A 25437-nucleotide genomic window follows, 5' to 3' on the forward strand; every position below is an offset into this window, starting at 1 on the left:
CAAAGTTGAAAGACCTTCCAAAACCAACCCAAAGAACTTAGCCAAACAATGAATGTTGCAATAAGCTCGTGCAGGAAAGGTGCTTCTATGACACAACCCCCGAGCAGGTAGCTACATTCTGCACAGTGCAAAATGCATATGAATTCCAGCATGAAAACTCACTCCAGAAGGATGAAATGCATGTTTCTCTCTGAAAGAACACTCAGCCACTATTCTTTTGCTTGCTCCTTCCAAATCTTTGTAGAAACGTGTGTTTTACTGCTGGAATACGTTTTAGGATGCATTGTTTCAATCTCTTGCAAGCCTCATGTTGTTTCTTAGACAATGTGGAAAAACAAGGGGTATGTTTCCCAAATCACTTGAAATCCAGGAAAACGCACACTGCATCAGTCTTCTTCAAACACGCTCTATCTCCTAATGTGTTGTGAACTTTCAACAAACCAGAAAAGAAGGGCATTTTGCAGTGAAATTCAGACGGGTATGTACAAGAGTTCATTCCTATTGGTTGCAGGGTGCAAAAGCATGATTGACTTCATGTTCTCCATGAAACCCTTACATTTCCAAGTGAAAAGAGGTAGGACTTTCACCAAAGGATGTGTTTGCGTGTCTGTGCTGAAAGGAGCTCTAAGTTGTGTATTCAGTGCTGGAGAGTGACACACTCTACACAGGTTATCAGGGTTTTAAGAGCACCAAAATGCTGCAAACTGAAACTGCTACAAGGTGTGTGTAGCATGCAGAAAGAGGGCTTGTCATTTCAAAGAAAGAAGAGGAAACCAAAATCCAGGTAGTGAAACGAGCACCCCAGTATGGGAGATGTGCATGTGGACAGTTTCAAGCAGCAGCTCTTTGTGGACACTTGGAAACAAGGCTGTGAAAAATTTCGTACGAAGCGGATTTGGACAAAGCTGAAAGACCTTCCAAAACCAGCCCTAAAGAACTTAGCCAAACAATGAATGTTGCAATAAGCTCCTGCAGGAAAGGTGCTTCTATGACACAACCCCCGAGCAGGTAGCTACATTCTGCACAGTACAAATGCTTATTAATTCCAGCATGAAAATTCACTCCAGAAGGATGAAATGTGTGTGTTTCTTTTGGAAAGAACCCTCAGCCATTGGCTTTTGCTTGCTCCTCAAAGCCTTTCTAGAAACGTGTGCTTTCACGGCTGGAGGACATTTTGGGATACATTTTTTCAATCTCTTGCAAGCCTCATGTTTCTTACACAATGTGGATAAATAAGGATTATGTCTCCCATGTCACTTGAAATCTAGGCCAACGCACACTGCATCACTCTTGCTCAAACACGCTCTTTCTCCTAATGTGTTGAGAACATTCAAGAAACCAGAAAACAAGGGCAATTTGCAGTGAAACTCAGTCGGGCATGTACAAGAGGTCATTTCTATTGGTAGTAGAGTGCAACAGCATGATTGACTTCATGTTCTCCATGAAACCCTTACATTTCCAAGGGACCTGAAGTAGGACTTTCACCAAAGGATGTGTTTGCGTGTCTGTGGTGAAAGGAGCTCTAAGTTGTGTATTCAGTGCTGGAGAGTGACACACTCTACACGGATTACTCAAGGTTTTGAGAGCACCAACATGCTTCAAACTGAAACTGCCACAAGGTGTGTGTAGCATGCGGAAAGAAGGTTTGTCATTTCAAAGAAAGAAGAGGAAACCAAAATCCAGGTAGTGAAACGAGCACCCCAGTATGGGAGATGTGTATGTGGACAGTTTCAAGCAGCAGCTCTTTGTAGACACTTGTAAACAGGACTGTGAAAAAGTTTCCTAGGAAGCGGGATTGGGCCAAAGCTGAAAGACCTTCCAAAACCAGCCCTAAAGAACTTAGCCAAACAATGAATGTTACAATAAGCTCCTGCAGGAAAGGTGCTTCTATGACACAACCCCCGAGCAGGTAGCTACATTCTGCACAGTACAAATGCTTATTAATTCCAGCATGAAAATTCACTCCAGAAGGATGAAATGTGTGTGTTTCTTTTGGAAAGAACCCTCAGCCATTGGCTTTTGCTTGCTCCTTCAAAGCCTTTGTAGAAAAGTGTGCTTTCACGGCTGGAGTACGTTTTGGGATGCATTTTTTCAATCTCTTGCAAGCCTCATGTTTCTTACACAATGTGGAAATATAAGGAGTATGTTTCCCAAATCACTTGAAATCTAGGCCAACGCACACTGCATCACTCTTGCTCAAACACGCTCTTTCTCCTAATGTGTTGAGAACATTCAAGAAACCAGAAAACAAGGGCAATTTGCAGTGAAATTCAGTCGGGCATGTACAAGAGGTCATTTCTATTGGTAGTAGAGTGCAACAGCATGATTGATTTCATGTTCTCCATGAAACCCTTACATTTCCAAGGGACCTGAAGTAGGACTTTCACCAAAGGATGTGTTTGCGTGTCTGTGGTGAAAGGAGCTCTAAGTTGTGTATTCAGTGCTGGAGAGTGACACACTCTACACGGATTACTCAAGGTTTTGAGAGCACCAACATGCTTCAAACTGAAACTGCCACAAGGTGTGTGTAGCATGCGGAAAGAAGGTTTGTCATTTCAAAGAAAGAAGAGAAAACCAAAATCCAGGTACTAAAACGAGCACACCAGTATGGGAGATGTGCATGTGGACAGTTTCAAGCAGCAACTCTTTGTGGACACTTGGAAACAGGGCTGTGAAAAAGTTTCCTAATAAGCGGGATTGGGCCAAAGTTGAAAGACCTTCCAAAACCAACCCAAAGAACTTAGCCAAACAATGAATGTTGCAATAAGCTCCTGCAGGAAAGGTGCTTCTATGACACAACCCCCGAGCAGGTAGCTACATTCTGCACAGTGCAAAATGCATATGAATTCCAGCATGAAAACTCACTCCAGAAGGATGAAATGCATGTTTCTCTCTGAAAGAACACTCAGCCACTATTCTTTTGCTTGCTCCTTCCAAATCTTTGTAGAAACGTGTGTTTTACTGCTGGAATACGTTTTACGATGCATTGTTTCAATCTCTTGCAAGCCTCATGTTGTTTCTTAGACAATGTGGAAAAACAAGGGGTATGTTTTCCAAATCACTTGAAATCCAGAAAAACGCACACTGCATCAGTCTTCTTCAAACACGCTCTATCTCCTAATGTGTTGTGAACTTTCAACAAACCAGAAAAGAAGGGCATTTTGCAGTGAAATTCAGACGGGTATGTACAAGAGTTCATTCCTATTGGTTGCAGAGTGCAAAAGCATGATTGACTTCATGTTCTCCATGAAACCCTTACATTTCCAAGTGAAAAGAGGTAGGATTTTCACCAAAGGATGTGTTTGCATGTCTGTGGTGAAAGGAGCTCTAAGTTGTGTATTCAGTGCTGGAGAGTGACACACTCTACACGGATTACTCAAGGTTTTGAGAGCACCAACATGCTTCAAACTGAAACTGCCACAAGGTGTGCGTAGCATGCGGAAAGAAGGTTTGTCATTTCAAAGAAAGAAGAGAAAACCAAAATCCAGGTACTGAAACGAGCACACCAGTATGGGAAATGTGCATGTGGACAGTTTCAAGCAGCAGCTCTTTGTGGACACTTGGAAACAGGGCTGTGAAAAAGTTTCCTAGGAAGCGGGATTGGGCCAAAGTTGAAAGACCTTCCAAAACCAACCCAAAGAACTTAGCCAAACAATGAATGTTGCAATAAGCTCGTGCAGGAAAGGTGCTTCTATGACACAACCCCCGAGCAGGTAGCTACATTCTGCACAGTGCAAAATGCATATGAATTCCAGCATGAAAACTCACTCCAGAAGGATGAAATGCATGTTTCTCTCTGAAAGAACACTCAGCCACTATTCTTTTGCTTGCTCCTTCCAAATCTTTGTAGAAACGTGTGTTTTACTGCTGGAATACGTTTTAGGATGCATTGTTTCAATCTCTTGCAAGCCTCATGTTGTTTCTTAGACAATGTGGAAAAACAAGGGGTATGTTTCCCAAATCACTTGAAATCCAGGAAAACGCACACTGCATCAGTCTTCTTCAAACATGCTCTATCTCCTAATGTGTTGTGAACTTTCAACAAACCAGAAAAGAAGGGCATTTTGCAGTGAAATTCAGACGGGTATGTACAAGAGTTCATTCCTATTGGTTGCAGGGTGCAAAAGCATGATTGACTTCATGTTCTCCATGAAACCCTTACATTTCCAAGTGAAAAGAGGTAGGACTTTCACCAAAGGATGTGTTTGCGTGTCTGTGGTGAATGGAGCTCCAAGTTGTGTATTCAGTGCTGGAGAGTGACACACTCTACACAGGTTACTCAGGGTTTTAAGAGCACCAACATGCTGCAAACTGAAACTGCTACAAGGTGTGTGTAGCATGCAGAAAGAAGGCTTGTCATTTCAAAGAAAGAAGAGGAAACCAAAATCCAGGTAGTGAAACGAGCACCCCAGTATGGGAGATGTGTATGTGGACAGTTTCAAGCAGCAGCTCTTTGTGGACACTTGGAAACAAGGCTGTGAAAAATTTCGTACGAAGCGGATTTGGACAAAGCTGAAAGACCTTCCAAAACCAGCCCTAAAGAACTTAGCCAAACAATGAATGTTACAATAAGCTCCTGCAGGAAAGGTGCTTCTATGACACAACCCCCGAGCAGGTAGCTACATTCTGCACAGTACAAATGCTTATTAATTCCAGCATGAAAATTCACTCCAGAAGGATGAAATGTGTGTGTTTCTTTTGGAAAGAACCCTCAGCCATTGGCTTTTGCTTGCTCCTTCAAAGCCTTTGTAAAAAAGTGTGCTTTCACGGCTGGAGTACGTTTTGGGATGCATTTTTTCAATCTCTTGCAAGCCTCATGTTTCTTACACAATGTGGAAATATAAGGAGTATGTTTCCCAAATCACTTGAAATCTAGGCAAACGCACACTGCATCACTCTTGCTCAAACACGCTCTTTCTCCTAATGTGTTGAGAACATTCAAGAAACCAGAAAACAAGGGCAATTTGCAGTGAAATTCAGTCGGGCATGTACAAGAGGTCATTTCTATTGGTAGTAGAGTGCAACAGCATGATTGACTTCATGTTCTCCATTTAACCCTTACATTTCCAACGGACCTGAAGTAGAACTTTCACCAAAGGATGTGTTTGCGTGTCTGTGGTGAAAGGAGCTCTAAGTTGTGTATTCAGTGCTGGAGAGTGACACACTCTACACGGATTACTCAAGGTTTTGAGAGCACCAACATGCTTCAAACTGAAACTGCCACAAGGTGTGTGTAGCATGCGGAAAGAAGGTTTGTCATTTCAAAGAAAGAAGAGAAAACCAAAATCCAGGTACTGAAACGAGCACACCAGTATGGGAAATGTGCATGTGGACAGTTTCAAGCAGCAGCTCTTTGTGGACACTTGGAAACAGGGCTGTGAAAAAGTTTCCTAGGTAGCGGGATTGGGCCAAAGTTGAAAGACCTTCCAAAACCAACCCAAAGAACTTAGCCAAACAATGAATGTTGCAATAGGCTCGTGCAGGAAAGGTGCTTCTATGACACAACCCCCGAGCAGGTAGCTACATTCTGCACAGTGCAAAATGCATATGAATTCCAGCATGAAAACTCACTCCAGAAGGATGAAATGCATGTTTCTCTCTGAAAGAACACTCAGCCACTATTCTTTTGCTTGCTCCTTCCAAATCTTTGTAGAAACGTGTGTTTTACTGCTGGAATACGTTTTAAGATGCATTGTTTCAATCTCTTGCAAGCCTCATGTTGTTTCTTAGACAATGTGGAAAAACAAGGGGTATGTTTCCCAAATCACTTGAAATCCAGGAAAACGCACACTGCATCAGTCTTCTTCAAACACGCTCTATCTCCTAATGTGTTGTGAACTTTCAACAAACCAGAAAAGAAGGGCATTTTGCAGTGAAATTCAGACGGGTATGTACAAGAGTTCATTCCTATTGGTTGCAGAGTGCAAAAGCATGATTGACTTCATGTTCTCCATGAAACCCTTACATTTCCAAGTGAAAAGAGGTAGGACTTTCACCAAAGGATGTGTTTGCGTGTCTGTGCTGAAAGGAGCTCTAAGTTGTGTATTCAGTGCTGGAGAGTGACACACTCTACACAGGTTATCAGGGTTTTAAGAGCACCAACATGCTGCAAACTGAAACTGCTACAAGGTGTGTGTAGCATGCAGAAAGAAGGCTTGTCATTTCAAAGAAAGAAGAGGAAACCAAAATCCAGGTAGTGAAACGAGCACCCCAGTATGGGAGATGTGCATGTGGACAGTTTCAAGCAGCAGCTCTTTGTGGACACTTGGAAACAAGGCTGTGAAAAATTTCGTACGAAGCGGATTTGGACAAAGCTGAAAGACCTTCCAAAACCAGCCCTAAAGAACTTAGCCAAACAATGAATGTTGCAATAAGCTCCTGCAGGAAAGGTGCTTCTATGACACAACCCCCGAGCAGGTAGCTACATTCTGCACAGTACAAATGCTTATTAATTCCAGCATGAAAATTCACTCCAGAAGGATGAAATGTGTGTGTTTCTTTTGGAAAGAACCCTCAGCCATTGGCTTTTGCTTGCTCCTTCAAATCCTTTGTAGAAAAGTGTGCTTTCACGGCTGGAGTACGTTTTGGGATGCATTTTTTCAATCTCTTGCAAGCCTCATGTTTCTTACACAATGTGGAAATATAAGGAGTATGTTTCCCAAATCACTTGAAATCTAGGCAAACGCACACTGCATCACTCTTGCTCAAACACGCTCTTTCTCCTAATGTGTTGAGAACATTCAAGAAACCAGAAAACAAGGGCAATTTGCAGTGAAACTCAGTCGGGCATGTACAAGAGGTCATTTCTATTGGTAGTAGAGTGCAACAGCATGATTGACTTCATGTTCTCCATGAAACCCTTACATTTCCAAGGGACCTGAAGTAGGACTTTCACCAAAGGATGTGTTTGCGTGTCTGTGGTGAAAGGAGCTCTAAGTTGTGTATTCAGTGCTGGAGAGTGACACACTCTACACGGATTACTCAAGGTTTTGAGAGCACCAACATGCTTCAAACTGAAACTGCCACAAGGTGTGTGTAGCATGCGGAAAGAAGGTTTGTCATTTCAAAGAAAGAAGAGAAAACCAAAATCCAGGTAGTGAAACGAGCAACCCAGTATGGGAGATGTGTATGTGGACAGTTTCAAGCAGCAGCTCTTTGTGGACACTTGGAAACAAGGCTGTGAAAAATTTCGTACGAAGCGGATTTGGACAAAGCTGAAAGACCTTCCAAAACCAGCCCTAAAGAACTTAGCCAAACAATGAATGTTGCAATAAGCTCCTGCAGGAAAGGTGCTTCTATGACACAACCCCCGAGCAGGTAGCTACATTCTGCACAGTACAAATGCTTATTAATTCCAGCATGAAAATTCACTCCAGAAGGATGAAATGTGTGTGTTTCTTTTGGAAAGAACCCTCAGCCATTGGCTTTTGCTTGCTCCTTCAAAGCCTTTGTAGAAAAGTGTGCTTTCACGGCTGGAGTACGTTTTGGGATGCATTTTTTCAATCTCTTGCAAGCCTCATGTTTCTTACACAATGTGGAAATATAAGGAGTATGTTTCCCAAATCACTTGAAATCTAGGCAAACGCACACTGCATCACTCTTGCTCAAACACGCTCTTTCTCCTAATGTGTTGAGAACATTCAAGAAACCAGAAAACAAGGGCAATTTGCAGTGAAATTCAGTCGGGCATGTACAAGAGGTCATTTCTATTGGTAGTAGAGTGCAACAGCATGATTGACTTCATGTTCTCCATTTAACCCTTACATTTCCAACGGACCTGAAGTAGAACTTTCACCAAAGGATGTGTTTGCGTGTCTGTGGTGAAAGGAGCTCTAAGTTGTGTATTCAGTGCTGGAGAGTGACACACTCTACACGGATTACTCAAGGTTTTGAGAGCACCAACATGCTTCAAACTGAAACTGCCACAAGGTGTGTGTAGCATGCGGAAAGAAGGTTTGTCATTTCAAAGAAAGAAGAGAAAACCAAAATCCAGGTACTGAAACGAGCACACCAGTATGGGAGATGTGCATGTGGACAGTTTCAAGCAGCAGCTCTTTGTGGACACTTGGAAACAGGACTGTGAAAAAGTTTCCTAGGAAGCGGGATTGGGCCAAAGTTGAAAGACCTTCCAAAACCAACCCAAAGAACTTAGCCAAACAATGAATGTTGCAATAAGCTCCTGCAGGAAAGGTGCTTCTATGACACAACCCCCGAGCAGGTAGCTACATTCTGCACAGTGCAAAATGCATATGAATTCCAGCATGAAAACTCACTCCAGAAGGATGAAATGCATTTTCTCTCTGAAAGAACACTCAGCCACTATTCTTTTGCTTGCTCCTTCCAAATCTTTGTAGAAACGTGTGTTTTACTGCTGGAATACGTTTTAGGATGCATTGTTTCAATCTCTTGCAAGCCTCATGTTGTTTCTTAGACAATGTGGAAAAACAAGGGGTATGTTTCCCAAATCACTTGAAATCCAGGAAAACGCACACTGCATCAGTCTTCTTCAAACACGCTCTATCTCCTAATGTGTTGTGAACTTTCAACAAACCAGAAAAGAAGGGCATTTTGCAGTGAAATTCAGACGGGTATGTACAAGAGTTCATTCCTATTGGTTGCAGAGTGCAAAAGCATGATTGACTTCATGTTCTCCATGAAACCCTTACATTTCCAAGTGAAAAGAGGTAGGACTTTCACCAAAGGATGTGTTTGCGTGTCTGTGCTGAAAGGAACTCTAAGTTGTGTATTCAGTGCTGGAGAGTGACACACTCTACACAGGTTATCAGGGTTTTAAGAGCACCAACATGCTGCAAACTGAAACTGCTACAAGGTGTGTGTAGCATGCAGAAAGAAGGCTTGTCATTTCAAAGAAAGAAGAGGAAACCAAAATCCAGGTAGTGAAACGAGCACCCCAGTATGGGAGATGTGCATGTGGACAGTTTCAAGCAGCAGCTCTTTGTGGACACTTGGAAACAAGGCTGTGAAAAATTTCGTACAAAGCGGATTTGGACAAAGCTGAAAGACCTTCCAAAACCAGCCCTAAAGAACTTAGCCAAACAATGAATGTTGCAATAAGCTCCTGCAGGAAAGGTGCTTCTATGACACAACCCCCGAGCAGGTAGCTACATTCTGCACAGTACAAATGCTTATTAATTCCAGCATGAAAATTCACTCCAGAAGGATGAAATGTGTGTGTTTCTTTTGGAAAGAACCCTCAGCCATTGGCTTTTGCTTGCTCCTCAAAGCCTTTCTAGAAACGTGTGCTTTCACGGCTGGAGGACATTTTGGGATACATTTTTTCAATCTCTTGCAAGCCTCATGTTTCTTACACAATGTGGATAAATAAGGATTATGTCTCCCATGTCACTTGAAATCTAGGCCAACGCACACTGCATCACTCTTGCTCAAACACGCTCTTTCTCCTAATGTGTTGAGAACATTCAAGAAACCAGAAAACAAGGGCAATTTGCAGTGAAACTCAGTCGGGCATGTACAAGAGGTCATTTCTATTGGTAGTAGAGTGCAACAGCATGATTGACTTCATGTTCTCCATGAAACCCTTACATTTCCAAGGGACCTGAAGTAGGACTTTCACCAAAGGATGTGTTTGCGTGTCTGTGGTGAAAGGAGCTCTAAGTTGTGTATTCAGTGCTGGAGAGTGACACACTCTACACGGATTACTCAAGGTTTTGAGAGCACCAACATGCTTCAAACTGAAACTGCCACAAGGTGTGTGTAGCATGCGGAAAGAAGGTTTGTCATTTCAAAGAAAGAAGAGGAAACCAAAATCCAGGTAGTGAAACGAGCACCCCAGTATGGGAGATGTGTATGTGGACAGTTTCAAGCAGCAGCTCTTTGTAGACACTTGGAAACAGGACTGTGAAAAAGTTTCCTAGGAAGCGGGATTGGGCCAAAGCTGAAAGACCTTCCAAAACCAGCCCTAAAGAACTTAGCCAAACAATGAATGTTACAATAAGCTCCTGCAGGAAAGGTGCTTCTATGACACAACCCCCGAGCAGGTAGCTACATTCTGCACAGTACAAATGCTTATTAATTCCAGCATGAAAATTCACTCCAGAAGGATGAAATGTGTGTGTTTCTTTTGGAAAGAACCCTCAGCCATTGGCTTTTGCTTGCTCCTTCAAAGCCTTTGTAGAAAAGTGTGCTTTCACGGCTGGAGTACGTTTTGGGATGCATTTTTTCAATCTCTTGCAAGCCTCATGTTTCTTACACAATGTGGAAATATAAGGAGTATGTTTCCCAAATCACTTGAAATCTAGGCAAACGCACACTGCATCACTCTTGCTCAAACACGCTCTTTCTCCTAATGTGTTGAGAACATTCAAGAAACCAGAAAACAAGGGCAATTTGCAGTGAAACTCAGTCGGGCATGTACAAGAGGTCATTTCTATTGGTAGTAGAGTGCAACAGCATGATTGACTTCATGTTCTCCATGAAACCCTTACATTTCCAAGGGACCTGAAGTAGGACTTTCACCAAAGGATGTGTTTGCGTGTCTGTGGTGAAAGGAGCTCTAAGTTGTGTATTCAGTGCTGGAGAGTGACACACTCTACACGGATTACTCAAGGTTTTGAGAGCACCAACATGCTTCAAACTGAAACTGCCACAAGGTGTGCGTAGCATGCGGAAAGAAGGTTTGTCATTTCAAAGAAAGAAGAGAAAACCAAAATCCTGGTACTGAAACGAGCACACCAGTATGGGAAATGTGCATGTGGACAGTTTCAAGCAGCAGCTCTTTGTGGACACTTGGAAACAGGGCTGTGAAAAAGTTTCCTAGGAAGCGGGATTGGGCCAAAGTTGAAAGACCTTCCAAAACCAACCCAAAGAACTTAGCCAAACAATGAATGTTGCAATAAGCTCGTGCAGGAAAGGTGCTTCTATGACACAACCCCCGAGCAGGTAGCTACATTCTGCACAGTGCAAAATGCATATGAATTCCAGCATGAAAACTCACTCCAGAAGGATGAAATGCATGTTTCTCTCTGAAAGAACACTCAGCCACTATTCTTTTGCTTGCTCCTTCCAAATCTTTGTAGAAACGTGTGTTTTACTGCTGGAATACGTTTTAGGATGCATTGTTTCAATCTCTTGCAAGCCTCATGTTGTTTCTTAGACAATGTGGAAAAACAAGGGGTATGTTTCCAAAATCACTTGAAATCCAGGAAAACGCACACTGCATCAGTCTTCTTCAAACACGCTCTATCTCCTAATGTGTTGTGAACTTTCAACAAACCAGAAAAGAAGGGCATTTTGCAGTGAAATTCAGACGGGTATGTACAAGAGTTCATTCCTATTGGTTGCAGAGTGCAAAAGCATGATTGACTTCATGTTCTCCATGAAACCCTTACATTTCCAAGTGAAAAGAGGTAGGACTTTTACAAAAAGATGTGTTTGCGTGTCTGTGGTGAAAGGAGCTCTAAGTTGTGTATTCAGTGCTGGAGAGTGACACACTCTACACAGGTTACTCAGGGTTTTAAGAGCACCAACATGCTGCAAACTGAAACTGCTACAAGGTGTGTGTAGCATGCAGAAAGAAGGCTTGTCATTTCAAAGAAAGAAGAGGAAACCAAAATCCAGGTAGTGAAACGAGCACCCCAGTATGGGAGATGTGTATGTGGACAGATTCAAGCAGCAGCTCTTTGTGGACACTTGGAAACAAGGCTGTGAAAAATTTCGTACGAAGCGGATTTGGACAAAGCTGAAAGACCTTCCAAAACCAACCCTAAAGAACTTAGCCAAACAATGAATGTTCCAATAAGCTCGGGCAGGAAAGGTGCTTCTATGACACAACCCCCGAGCAGGTAGCTACATTCTGCACAGTACAAATGCTTATTAATTCCAGCATGAAAACTCACTCCAGAAGGATGAAATGCATGTTTCTCTCTGAAAGAACACTCAGCCACTATTCTTTTGCTTGCTCCTTCCAAATCTTTGTAGAAACGTGTGTTTTACTGCTGGAATACGTTTTAGGATGCATTGTTTCAATCTCTTGCAAGCCTCATGTTGTTTCTTATACAATGTGGAAAAACAAGGGGTATGTTTCCCAAATCACTTGAAATCCAGGAAAACGCACACTGCATCAGTCTTCTTCAAACACGCTCTATCTCCTAATGTGTTGTGAACTTTCAACAAACCAGAAAAGAAGGGCATTTTGCAGTGAAATTCAGACGGGTATGTACAAGAGTTCATTCCTATTGGTTGCAGAGTGCAAAAGCATGATTGACTTCATGTTCTCCATGAAACCCTTACATTTCCAAGTGAAAAGAGGTAGGATTTTCACCAAAGGATGTGTTTGCATGTCTGTGGTGAAAGGAGCTCTAAGTTGTGTATTCAGTGCTGGAGAGTGACACACTCTACACGGATTACTCAGGGTTTTGAGAGCACCAACATGCTTCAAACTGAAACTGCCACAAGGTGTGTGTAGCATGCGGAAAGAAGGTTTGTCATTTCAAAGAAAGAAGAGAAAACCAAAATCCAGGTACTGAAACGAGCACACCAGTATGGGAAATGTGCATGTGGACAGTTTCAAGCAGCAGCTCTTTGTGGACACTTGGAAACAGGGCTGTGAAAAAGTTTCCTAGGTAGCGGGATTGGGCCAAAGTTGAAAGACCTTCCAAAACCAACCCAAAGAACTTAGCCAAACAATGAATGTTGCAATAAGCTCGTGCAGGAAAGGTGCTTCTATGACACAACCCCCGAGCAGGTAGCTACATTCTGCACAGTGCAAAATGCATATGAATTCCAGCATGAAAACTCACTCCAGAAGGATGAAATGCATTTTCTCTCTGAAAGAACACTCAGCCACTATTCTTTTGCTTGCTCCTTCCAAATCTTTGTAGAAACGTGTGTTTTACTGCTGGAATACGTTTTAGGATGCATTGTTTCAATCTCTTGCAAGCCTCATGTTGTTTCTTAGACAATGTGGAAAAACAAGGGGTATGTTTCCCAAATCACTTGAAATCCAGAAAAACGCACACTGCATCAGTCTTCTTCAAACACGCTCTATCTCCTAATGTGTTGTGAACTTTCAACAAACCAGAAAAGAAGGGCATTTTGCAGTGAAATTCAGACGGGTATGTACAAGAGTTCATTCCTATTGGTTGCAGAGTGCAAAAGCATGATTGACTTCATGTTCTCCATGAAACCCTTACATTTCCAAGTGAAAAGAGGTAGGACTTTCACCAAAGGATGTGTTTGCGTGTCTGTGCTGAAAGAAGCTCTAAGTTGTGTATTCAGTGCTGGAGAGTGACACACTCTACACAGGTTATCAGGGTTTTAAGAGCACCAACATGCTGCAAACTGAAACTGCTACAAGGTGTGTGTAGCATGCAGAAAGAAGGCTTGTCATTTCAAAGAAAGAAGAGGAAACCAAAATCCAGGTAGTGAAACGAGCACCCCAGTATGGGAGATGTGCATGTGGACAGTTTCAAGCAGCAGCTCTTTGTGGACACTTGGAAACAAGGCTGTGAAAAATTTCGTACGAAGCGGATTTGGACAAAGCTGAAAGACCTTCCAAAACCAGCCCTAAAGAACTTAGCCAAACAATGAATGTTGCAATAAGCTCCTGCAGGAAAGGTGCTTCTATGACACAACCCCCGAGCAGGTAGCTACATTCTGCACAGTACAAATGCTTATTAATTCCAGCATGAAAATTCACTCCAGAAGGATGAAATGTGTGTGTTTCTTTTGGAAAGAACCCTCAGCCATTGGCTTTTGCTTGCTCCTCAAAGCCTTTCTAGAAACGTGTGCTTTCACGGCTGGAGGACATTTTGGGATACATTTTTTCAATCTCTTGCAAGCCTCATGTTTCTTACACAATGTGGATAAATAAGGATTATGTCTCCCATGTCACTTGAAATCTAGGCCAACGCACACTGCATCACTCTTGCTCAAACACGCTCTTTCTCCTAATGTGTTGAGAACATTCAAGAAACCAGAAAACAAGGGCAATTTGCAGTGAAACTCAGTCGGGCATGTACAAGAGGTCATTTCTATTGGTAGTAGAGTGCAACAGCATGATTGACTTCATGTTCTCCATGAAACCCTTACATTTCCAAGGGACCTGAAGTAGGACTTTCACCAAAGGATGTGTTTGCGTGTCTGTGGTGAAAGGAGCTCTAAGTTGTGTATTCAGTGCTGGAGAGTGACACACTCTACACGGATTACTCAAGGTTTTGAGAGCACCAACATGCTTCAAACTGAAACTGCCACAAGGTGTGTGTAGCATGCGGAAAGAAGGTTTGTCATTTCAAAGAAAGAAGAGAAAACCAAAATCCAGGTACTGAAACGAGCACACCAGTATGGGAGATGTGCATGTGGACAGTTTCAAGCAGCAGCTCTTTGTGGACACTTGGAAACAGGACTGTGAAAAAGTTTCCTAGGAAGCGGGATTGGGCCAAAGTTGAAAGACCTTCCAAAACCAACCCAAAGAACTTAGCCAAACAATGAATGTTGCAATAAGCTCCTGCAGGAAAGGTGCTTCTATGACACAACCCCCGAGCAGGTAGCTACATTCTGCACAGTACAAAATGCATATGAATTCCAGCATGAAAACTCACTCCAGAAGGATGAAATGCATGTTTCTCTCTGAAAGAACACTCAGCCACTATTCTTTTGCTTGCTCCTTCCAAATCTTTGTAGAAACGTGTGTTTTACTGCTGGAATACGTTTTAGGATGCATTGTTTCAATCTCTTGCAAGCCTCATGTTGTTTCTTAGACAATGTGGAAAAACAAGGGGTATGTTTCCCAAATCACTTGAAATCCAGAAAAACGAACACTGCATCAGTCTTCTTCAAACACGCTCTATCTCCTAATGTGTTGTGAACTTTCAACAAACCAGAAAAGAAGGGCATTTTGCAGTGAAATTCAGACGGGTATGTACAAGAGTTCATTCCTATTGGTTGCAGAGTGCAAAAGCATGATTGACTTCATGTTCTCCATGAAACCCTTACATTTCCAAGTGAAAAGAGGTAGGACTTTTACAAAAAGATGTGTTTGCATGTCTGTGGTGAAAGGAGCTCTAAGTTGTGTATTCAGTGCTGGAGAGTGACACACTCTACACAGGTTACTCAGGGTTTTAAGAGCACCAACATGCTGCAAACTGAAACTGCTACAAGGTGTGTGTAGCATGCAGAAAGAAGGCTTGTCATTTCAAAGAAAGAAGAGGAAACCAAAATCCAGGTAGTGAAACGAGCACCCCACTATGGGAGATGTGTATGTGGACAGTTTCAAGCAGCAGCTCTTTGTGGACACTTGGAAACAGGGCTGTGAAAAATTTCGTACGAAGCGGATTTGGACAAAGCTGAAAGACCTTCCAAAACCAGCCCTAAAAAACTTAGCCAAACAATGAATGTTGCAATAAGCTCCTGCAGGAAAGGTGCTTCTATGACACAACCCCCGAGCAGGTAGCTACATTCTGCACAGTACAAATGCTTATTAATTCCAGCATGAAAATTCACTCCAGAAGGATGAAATGTGTGTGTTTCTTTTGGAAAGAACCCTCAGCCATTGGCTTTTGCTTGCTCCTTCAAAGCCTTTGTAAAAAAGTGTGCTTTCACGGCTGGAGTACGTTTTGGGATGCATTTTTTCAATCTCTTGCAAGCCTCATGTTTCTTACACAATGTGGAAATATAAGGAGTATGTTTCCCAAATCACTTGAAATCTAGGCAAACGCACACTGCATCACTCTTGCTCAAACACGCTCTTTCTCCTAATGTGTTGAGAACATTCAAGAAACCAGAAAACAAGGGCAATTTGCAGTGAAATTCAGTCGGGCATGTACAAGAGGTCATTTCTATTGGTAGTAGAGTGCAACAGCATGATTGACTTCATGTTCTCCATTTAACCCTTACATTTCCAACGGACCTGAAGTAGAACTTTCACCAAAGGATGTGTTTGCGTGTCTGTGGTGAAAGGAGCTCTAAGTTGTGTATTCAGTGCTGGAGAGTGACACACTCTACACGGATTACTCAAGGTTTTGAGAGCACCAACATGCTTCAAACTGAAACTGCCACAAGGTGTGTGTAGCATGCGGAAAGAAGGTTTGTCATTTCAAAGAAAGAAGAGAAAACCAAAATCCAGGTACTGAAACGAGCACACCAGTATGGGAGATGTGCATGTGGACAGTTTCAAGCAGCAGCTCTTTGTGGACACTTGGAAACAGGACTGTGAAAAAGTTTCCTAGGAAGCGGGATTGGGCCAAAGTTGAAAGACCTTCCAAAACCAACCCAAAGAACTTAGCCAAACAATGAATGTTGCAATAAGCTCCTGCAGGAAAGGTGCTTCTATGACACAACCCCCGAGCAGGTAGCTACATTCTGCACAGTACAAAATGCATATGAATTCCAGCATGAAAACTCACTCCAGAAGGATGAAATGCATGTTTCTCTCTGAAAGAACACTCAGCCACTATTCTTTTGCTTGCTCCTTCCAAATCTTTGTAGAAACGTGTGTTTTACTGCTGGAATACGTTTTAGGATGCATTGTTTCAATCTCTTGCAAGCCTCATGTTGTTTCTTAGACAATGTGGAAAAACAAGGGGTATGTTTCCCAAATCACTTGAAATCCAGAAAAACGCACACTGCATCAGTCTTCTTCAAACACGCTCTATCTCCTAATGTGTTGTGAACTTTCAACAAACCAGAAAAGAAGGGCATTTTGCAGTGAAATTCAGACGGGTATGTACAAGAGTTCATTCCTATTGGTTGCAGAGTGCAAAAGCATGATTGACTTCATGTTCTCCATGAAACCCTTACATTTCCAAGTGAAAAGAGGTAGGACTTTCACCAAAGGATGTGTTTGCGTGTCTGTGCTGAAAGAAGCTCTAAGTTGTGTATTCAGTGCTGGAGAGTGACACACTCTACACAGGTTATCAGGGTTTTAAGAGCACCAACATGCTGCAAACTGAAACTGCTACAAGGTGTGTGTAGCATGCAGAAAGAAGGCTTGTCATTTCAAAGAAAGAAGAGGAAACCAAAATCCAGGTAGTGAAACGAGCACCCCAGTATGGGAGATGTGCATGTGGACAGTTTCAAGCAGCAGCTCTTTGTGGACACTTGGAAACAAGGCTGTGAAAAATTTCGTACGAAGCGGATTTGGACAAAGCTGAAAGACCTTCCAAACCCAGCCCTAAAGAACTTAGCCAAACAATGAATGTTGCAATAAGCTCCTGCAGGAAAGGTGCTTCTATGACACAACCCCCGAGCAGGTAGCTACATTCTGCACAGTACAAATGCTTATTAATTCCAGCATGAAAATTCACTCCAGAAGGATGAAATGTGTGTGTTTCTTTTGGAAAGAACCCTCAGCCATTGGCTTTTGCTTGCTCCTCAAAGCCTCTCTAGAAACGTGTGCTTTCACGGCTGGAGGACATTTTGGGATACATTTTTTCAATCTCTTGCAAGCCTCATGTTTCTTACACAATGTGGATAAATAAGGATTATGTCTCCCATGTCACTTGAAATCTAGGCCAACGCACACTGCATCACTCTTGCTCAAACACGCTCTTTCTCCTAATGTGTTGAGAACATTCAAGAAACCAGAAAACAAGGGCAATTTGCAGTGAAACTCAGTCGGGCATGTACAAGAGGTCATTTCTATTGGTAGTAGAGTGCAACAGCATGATTGACTTCATGTTCTCCATGAAACCCTTACATTTCCAAGGGACCTGAAGTAGGACTTTCACCAAAGGATGTGTTTGCGTGTCTGTGGTGAAAGGAGCTCTAAGTTGTGTATTCAGTGCTGGAGAGTGACACACTCTACACGGATTACTCAAGGTTTTGAGAGCACCAACATGCTTCAAACTGAAACTGCCACAAGGTGTGTGTAGCATGCGGAAAGAAGGCTTGTCATTTCAAAGAAAGAAGAGAAAACCAAAATCCAGGTACTGAAACGAGCACACCAGTATGGGAGATGTGCATGTGGACAGTTTCAAGCAGCAGCTCTTTGTGGACACTTGGAAACAGGGCTGTGAAAAAATTTCCTAGGAAGCGGGATTCGGCCAAAGTTGAAAGACCTTCCAAAACCAACCCAAAGAACTTAGCCAAACAATGAATGTTGCAATAAGCTCCTGCAGGAAAAGTGCTTCTATGACACAACCCCCGAGCAGGTAGCTACATTCTGCACAGTACAAAATGCATATGAATTCCAGCATGAAAACTCACTCCAGAAGGATGAAATGCATGTTTCTCTCTGAAAGAACACTCAGCCACTATTCTTTTGCTTGCTCCTTCCAAATCTTTGTAGAAACGTGTGTTTTACTGCTGGAATACGTTTTAGGATGCATTGTTTCAATCTCTTGCAAGCCTCATGTTGTTTCTTAGACAATGTGGAAAAACAAGGGGTATGTTTCCCAAATCACTTGAAATCCAGGAAAACGCACACTGCATCAGTCTTCTTCAAACACGCTCTATCTCCTAATGTGTTGTGAACTTTCAACAAACCAGAAACGAAGGGCATTTTGCAGTGAAATTCAGACGGGTATGTACAAGAGTTCATTCCTATTGGTTGCAGAGTGCAAAAGCATGATTGACTTCATGTTCTCCATGAAACCCTTACATTTCCAAGTGAAAAGAGGTAGGATTTTCACCAAAGGATGTGTTTGCATGTCTGTGGTGAAAGGAGCTCTAAGTTGTGTATTCAGGGCTGGAGAGTGACACACTCTACACGGATTACTCAAGGTTTTGAGAGCACCAACATGCTTCAAACTGAAACTGCCACAAGGTGTGTGTAGCATGCGGAAAGAAGGTTTGTCATTTCAAAGAAAGAAGAGAAAACCAAAATCCAGGTACTGAAACGAGCACACCAGTATGGGAGATGTGCATGTGGACAGTTTCAAGCAGCAGCTCTTTGTGGACACTTGGAAACAGGGCTGTGAAAAAGTTTCCTAGGAAGCGGGATTGGGCCAAAGTTGAAAGACCTTCCAAAACCAACACAAAGAACTTAGCCAAACAATGAATGTTGCAATAAGCTCCTGCAGGAAAGGTGCTTCTATGACACAACCCCCGAGCAGGTAGCTACATTCTGCACAGTACAAAATGCATATGAATTCCAGCATGAAAACTCACTCCAGAAGGATGAAATGCATGTTTCTCTCTGAAAGAACACTCAGCCACTATTCTTTTGCTTGCTCCTTCCAAATCTTTGTAGAAACGTGTGTTTTACTGCTGGAATACGTTTTAGGATGCATTGTTTCAATCTCTTGCAAGCCTCATGTTGTTTCTTAGACAATGTGGAAAAACAAGGGGTATGTTTCCCAAATCACTTGAAATCCAGAAAAACGAACACTGCATCAGTCTTCTTCAAACACGCTCTATCTCCTAATGTGTTGTGAACTTTCAACAAACCAGAAAAGAAGGGCATTTTGCAGTGAAATTCAGACGGGTATGTACAAGAGTTCATTCCTATTGGTTGCAGAGTGCAAAAGCATGATTGACTTCATGTTCTCCATGAAACCCTTACATTTCCAAGTGAAAAGAGGTAGGACTTTTACAAAAAGATGTGTTTCCATGTCTGTGGTGAAAGGAGCTCTAAGTTGTGTATTCAGTGCTGGAGAGTGACACACTCTACACAGGTTACTCAGGGTTTTAAGAGCACCAACATGCTGCAAACTGAAACTGCTACAAGGTGTGTGTAGCATGCAGAAAGAAGGCTTGTCATTTCAAAGAAAGAAGAGGAAACCAAAATCCAGGTAGTGAAACGAGCACCCCAGTATGGGAGATGTGTATGTGGACAGTTTCAAGCAGCAGCTCTTTGTGGACACTTGGAAACAGGGCTGTGAAAAATTTCGTACGAAGCGGATTTGGACAAAGCTGAAAGACCTTCCAAAACCAGCCCTTAAAAACTTAGCCAAACAATGAATGTTGCAATAAGCTCCTGCAGGAAAGGTGCTTCTATGACACAACCCCCGAGCAGGTAGCTACATTCTGCACAGTACAAATGCTTATTAATTCCAGCATGAAAATTCACTCCAGAAGGATGAAATGTGTGTGTTTCTTTTGGAAAGAACCCTCAGCCATTGGCTTTTGCTTGCTCCTTCAAAGCCTTTGTAGAAAAGTGTGCTTTCACGGCTGGAGTACGTTTTGGGATGCATTTTTTCAATCTCTTGCAAGCCTCATGTTTCTTACACAATGTGGAAATATAAGGAGTATGTTTCCCAAATCACTTGAAATCTAGGCAAACGCACACTGCATCACTCTTGCTCAAACACGCTCTTTCTCCTAATGTGTTGAGAACATTCAAGAAACCAGAAAACAAGGGCAATTTGCAGTGAAATTCAGTCGGGCATGTACAAGAGGTCATTTCTATTGGTAGTAGAGTGCAACAGCATGATTGACTTCATGTTCTCCATTTAACCCTTACATTTCCAACGGACCTGAAGTAGAACTTTCACCAAAGGATGTGTTTGCGTGTCTGTGGTGAAAGGAGCTCTAAGTTGTGTATTCAGTGCTGGAGAGTGACACACTCTACACAGGTTATCAGGGTTTTAAGAGCACCAACATGCTGCAAACTGAAACTGCTACAAGGTGTGTGTAGCATGCAGAAAGAAGGCTTGTCATTTCAAAGAAAGAAGAGGAAACCAAAATCCAGGTAGTGAAACGAGCACCCCAGTATGGGAGATGTGCATGTGGACAGTTTCAAGCAGCAGCTCTTTGTGGACACTTGGAAACAAGGCTGTGAAAAATTTCGTACGAAGCGGATTTGGACAAAGCTGAAAGACCTTCCAAACCCAGCCCTAAAGAACTTAGCCAAACAATGAATGTTGCAATAAGCTCCTGCAGGAAAGGTGCTTCTATGACACAACCCCCGAGCAGGTAGCTACATTCTGCACAGTACAAATGCTTATTAATTCCAGCATGAAAATTCACTCCAGAAGGATGAAATGTGTGTGTTTCTTTTGGAAAGAACCCTCAGCCATTGGCTTTTGCTTGCTCCTCAAAGCCTCTCTAGAAACGTGTGCTTTCACGGCTGGAGGACATTTTGGGATACATTTTTTCAATCTCTTGCAAGCCTCATGTTTCTTACACAATGTGGATAAATAAGGATTATGTCTCCCATGTCACTTGAAATCTAGGCCAACGCACACTGCATCACTCTTGCTCAAACACGCTCTTTCTCCTAATGTGTTGAGAACATTCAAGAAACCAGAAAACAAGGGCAATTTGCAGTGAAACTCAGTCGGGCATGTACAAGAGGTCATTTCTATTGGTAGTAGAGTGCAACAGCATGATTGACTTCATGTTCTCCATGAAACCCTTACATTTCCAAGGGACCTGAAGTAGGACTTTCACCAAAGGATGTGTTTGCGTGTCTGTGGTGAAAGGAGCTCTAAGTTGTGTATTCAGTGCTGGAGAGTGACACACTCTACACGGATTACTCAAGGTTTTGAGAGCACCAACATGCTTCAAACTGAAACTGCCACAAGGTGTGTGTAGCATGCGGAAAGAAGGCTTGTCATTTCAAAGAAAGAAGAGAAAACCAAAATCCAGGTACTGAAACGAGCACACCAGTATGGGAGATGTGCATGTGGACAGTTTCAAGCAGCAGCTCTTTGTGGACACTTGGAAACAGGGCTGTGAAAAAATTTCCTAGGAAGCGGGATTCGGCCAAAGTTGAAAGACCTTCCAAAACCAACCCAAAGAACTTAGCCAAACAATGAATGTTGCAATAAGCTCCTGCAGGAAAAGTGCTTCTATGACACAACCCCCGAGCAGGTAGCTACATTCTGCACAGTACAAAATGCATATGAATTCCAGCATGAAAACTCACTCCAGAAGGATGAAATGCATGTTTCTCTCTGAAAGAACACTCAGCCACTATTCTTTTGCTTGCTCCTTCCAAATCTTTGTAGAAACGTGTGTTTTACTGCTGGAATACGTTTTAGGATGCATTGTTTCAATCTCTTGCAAGCCTCATGTTGTTTCTTAGACAATGTGGAAAAACAAGGGGTATGTTTCCCAAATCACTTGAAATCCAGGAAAACGCACACTGCATCAGTCTTCTTCAAACACGCTCTATCTCCTAATGTGTTGTGAACTTTCAACAAACCAGAAACGAAGGGCATTTTGCAGTGAAATTCAGACGGGTATGTACAAGAGTTCATTCCTATTGGTTGCAGAGTGCAAAAGCATGATTGACTTCATGTTCTCCATGAAACCCTTACATTTCCAAGTGAAAAGAGGTAGGATTTTCACCAAAGGATGTGTTTGCATGTCTGTGGTGAAAGGAGCTCTAAGTTGTGTATTCAGGGCTGGAGAGTGACACACTCTACACGGATTACTCAAGGTTTTGAGAGCACCAACATGCTTCAAACTGAAACTGCCACAAGGTGTGTGTAGCATGCGGAAAGAAGGTTTGTCATTTCAAAGAAAGAAGAGAAAACCAAAATCCAGGTACTGAAACGAGCACACCAGTATGGGAGATGTGCATGTGGACAGTTTCAAGCAGCAGCTCTTTGTGGACACTTGGAAACAGGGCTGTGAAAAAGTTTCCTAGGAAGCGGGATTGGGCCAAAGTTGAAAGACCTTCCAAAACCAACACAAAGAACTTAGCCAAACAATGAATGTTGCAATAAGCTCCTGCAGGAAAGGTGCTTCTATGACACAACCCCCGAGCAGGTAGCTACATTCTGCACAGTACAAAATGCATATGAATTCCAGCATGAAAACTCACTCCAGAAGGATGAAATGCATGTTTCTCTCTGAAAGAACACTCAGCCACTATTCTTTTGCTTGCTCCTTCCAAATCTTTGTAGAAACGTGTGTTTTACTGCTGGAATACGTTTTAGGATGCATTGTTTCAATCTCTTGCAAGCCTCATGTTGTTTCTTAGACAATGTGGAAAAACAAGGGGTATGTTTCCCAAATCACTTGAAATCCAGAAAAACGAACACTGCATCAGTCTTCTTCAAACACGCTCTATCTCCTAATGTGTTGTGAACTTTCAACAAACCAGAAAAGAAGGGCATTTTGCAGTGAAATTCAGACGGGTATGTACAAGAGTTCATTCCTATTGGTTGCAGAGTGCAAAAGCATGATTGACTTCATGTTCTCCATGAAACCCTTACATTTCCAAGTGAAAAGAGGTAGGACTTTTACAAAAAGATGTGTTTCCATGTCTGTGGTGAAAGGAGCTCTAAGTTGTGTATTCAGTGCTGGAGAGTGACACACTCTACACAGGTTACTCAGGGTTTTAAGAGCACCAACATGCTGCAAACTGAAACTGCTACAAGGTGTGTGTAGCATGCAGAAAGAAGGCTTGTCATTTCAAAGAAAGAAGAGGAAACCAAAATCCAGGTAGTGAAACGAGCACCCCAGTATGGGAGATGTGTATGTGGACAGTTTCAAGCAGCAGCTCTTTGTGGACACTTGGAAACAGGGCTGTGAAAAATTTCGTACGAAGCGGATTTGGACAAAGCTGAAAGACCTTCCAAAACCAGCCCTTAAAAACTTAGCCAAACAATGAATGTTGCAATAAGCTCCTGCAGGAAAGGTGCTTCTATGACACAACCCCCGAGCAGGTAGCTACATTCTGCACAGTACAAATGCTTATTAATTCCAGCATGAAAATTCACTCCAGAAGGATGAAATGTGTGTGTTTCTTTTGGAAAGAACCCTCAGCCATTGGCTTTTGCTTGCTCCTTCAAAGCCTTTGTAGAAAAGTGTGCTTTCACGGCTGGAGTACGTTTTGGGATGCATTTTTTCAATCTCTTGCAAGCCTCATGTTTCTTACACAATGTGGAAATATAAGGAGTATGTTTCCCAAATCACTTGAAATCTAGGCAAACGCACACTGCATCACTCTTGCTCAAACACGCTCTTTCTCCTAATGTGTTGAGAACATTCAAGAAACCAGAAAACAAGGGCAATTTGCAGTGAAATTCAGTCGGGCATGTACAAGAGGTCATTTCTATTGGTAGTAGAGTGCAACAGCATGATTGACTTCATGTTCTCCATTTAACCCTTACATTTCCAACGGACCTGAAGTAGAACTTTCACCAAAGGATGTGTTTGCGTGTCTGTGGTGAAAGGAGCTCTAAGTTGTGTATTCAGTGCTGGAGAGTGACACACTCTACACGGATTACTCAAGGTTTTGAGAGCACCAACATGCTTCAAACTGAAACTGCCACAAGGTGTGTGTAGCATGCGGAAAGAAGGTTTGTCATTTCAAAGAAAGAAGAGAAAACCAAAATCCAGGTACTGAAACGAGCACACCAGTATGGGAGATGTGCATGTGGACAGTTTCAAGCAGCAGCTCTTTGTGGACACTTGGAAACAGGACTGTGAAAAAGTTTCCTAGGAAGCGGGATTGGGCCAAAGTTGAAAGACCTTCCAAAACCAACCCAAAGAACTTAGCCAAACAATGAATGTTGCAATAAGCTCCTGCAGGAAAGGTGCTTCTATGACACAACCCCCGAGCAGGTAGCTACATTCTGCACAGTACAAAATGCATATGAATTCCAGCATGAAAACTCACTCCAGAAGGATGAAATGCATGTTTCTCTCTGAAAGAACACTCAGCCACTATTCTTTTGCTTGCTCCTTCCAAATCTTTGTAGAAACGTGTGTTTTACTGCTGGAATACGTTTTAGGATGCATTGTTTCAATCTCTTGCAAGCCTCATGTTGTTTCTTAGACAATGTGGAAAAACAAGGGGTATGTTTCCCAAATCACTTGAAATCCAGAAAAACGAACACTGCATCAGTCTTCTTCAAACACGCTCTATCTCCTAATGTGTTGTGAACTTTCAACAAACCAGAAAAGAAGGGCATTTTGCAGTGAAATTCAGACGGGTATGTACAAGAGTTCATTCCTATTGGTTGCAGAGTGCAAAAGCATGATTGACTTCATGTTCTCCATGAAACCCTTACATTTCCAAGTGAAAAGAGGTAGGACTTTTACAAAAAGATGTGTTTGCATGTCTGTGGTGAAAGGAGCTCTAAGTTGTGTATTCAGTGCTGGAGAGTGACACACTCTACACAGGTTACTCAGGGTTTTAAGAGCACCAACATGCTGCAAACTGAAACTGCTACAAGGTGTGTGTAGCATGCAGAAAGAAGGCTTGTCATTTCAAAGAAAGTAGAGGAAACCAAAATCCAGGTAGTGAAACGAGCACCCCAGTATGGGAGATGTGCATGTGGACAGTTTCAAGCAGCAGCTCTTTGTGGACACTTGGAAACAAGGCTGTGAAAAATTTCGTACGAAGCGGATTTGGACAAAGCTGAAAGACCTTCCAAAACCAGCCCTAAAGAACTTAGCCAAACAATGAATGTTGCAATAAGCTCCTGCAGGAAAGGTGCTTCTATGACACAACCCCCGAGCAGGTAGCTACATTCTGCACAGTACAAATGCTTATTAATTCCAGCATGAAAATTCACTCCAGAAGGATGAAATGTGTGTGTTTCTTTTGGAAAGAACCCT

This window comes from Miniopterus natalensis, chromosome 12 (genome assembly GCF_054644295.1).
Source record: "Miniopterus natalensis isolate mMinNat1 chromosome 12, mMinNat1.hap1, whole genome shotgun sequence".
Taxonomy (NCBI): Eukaryota; Metazoa; Chordata; class Mammalia; order Chiroptera; family Miniopteridae; genus Miniopterus; species Miniopterus natalensis.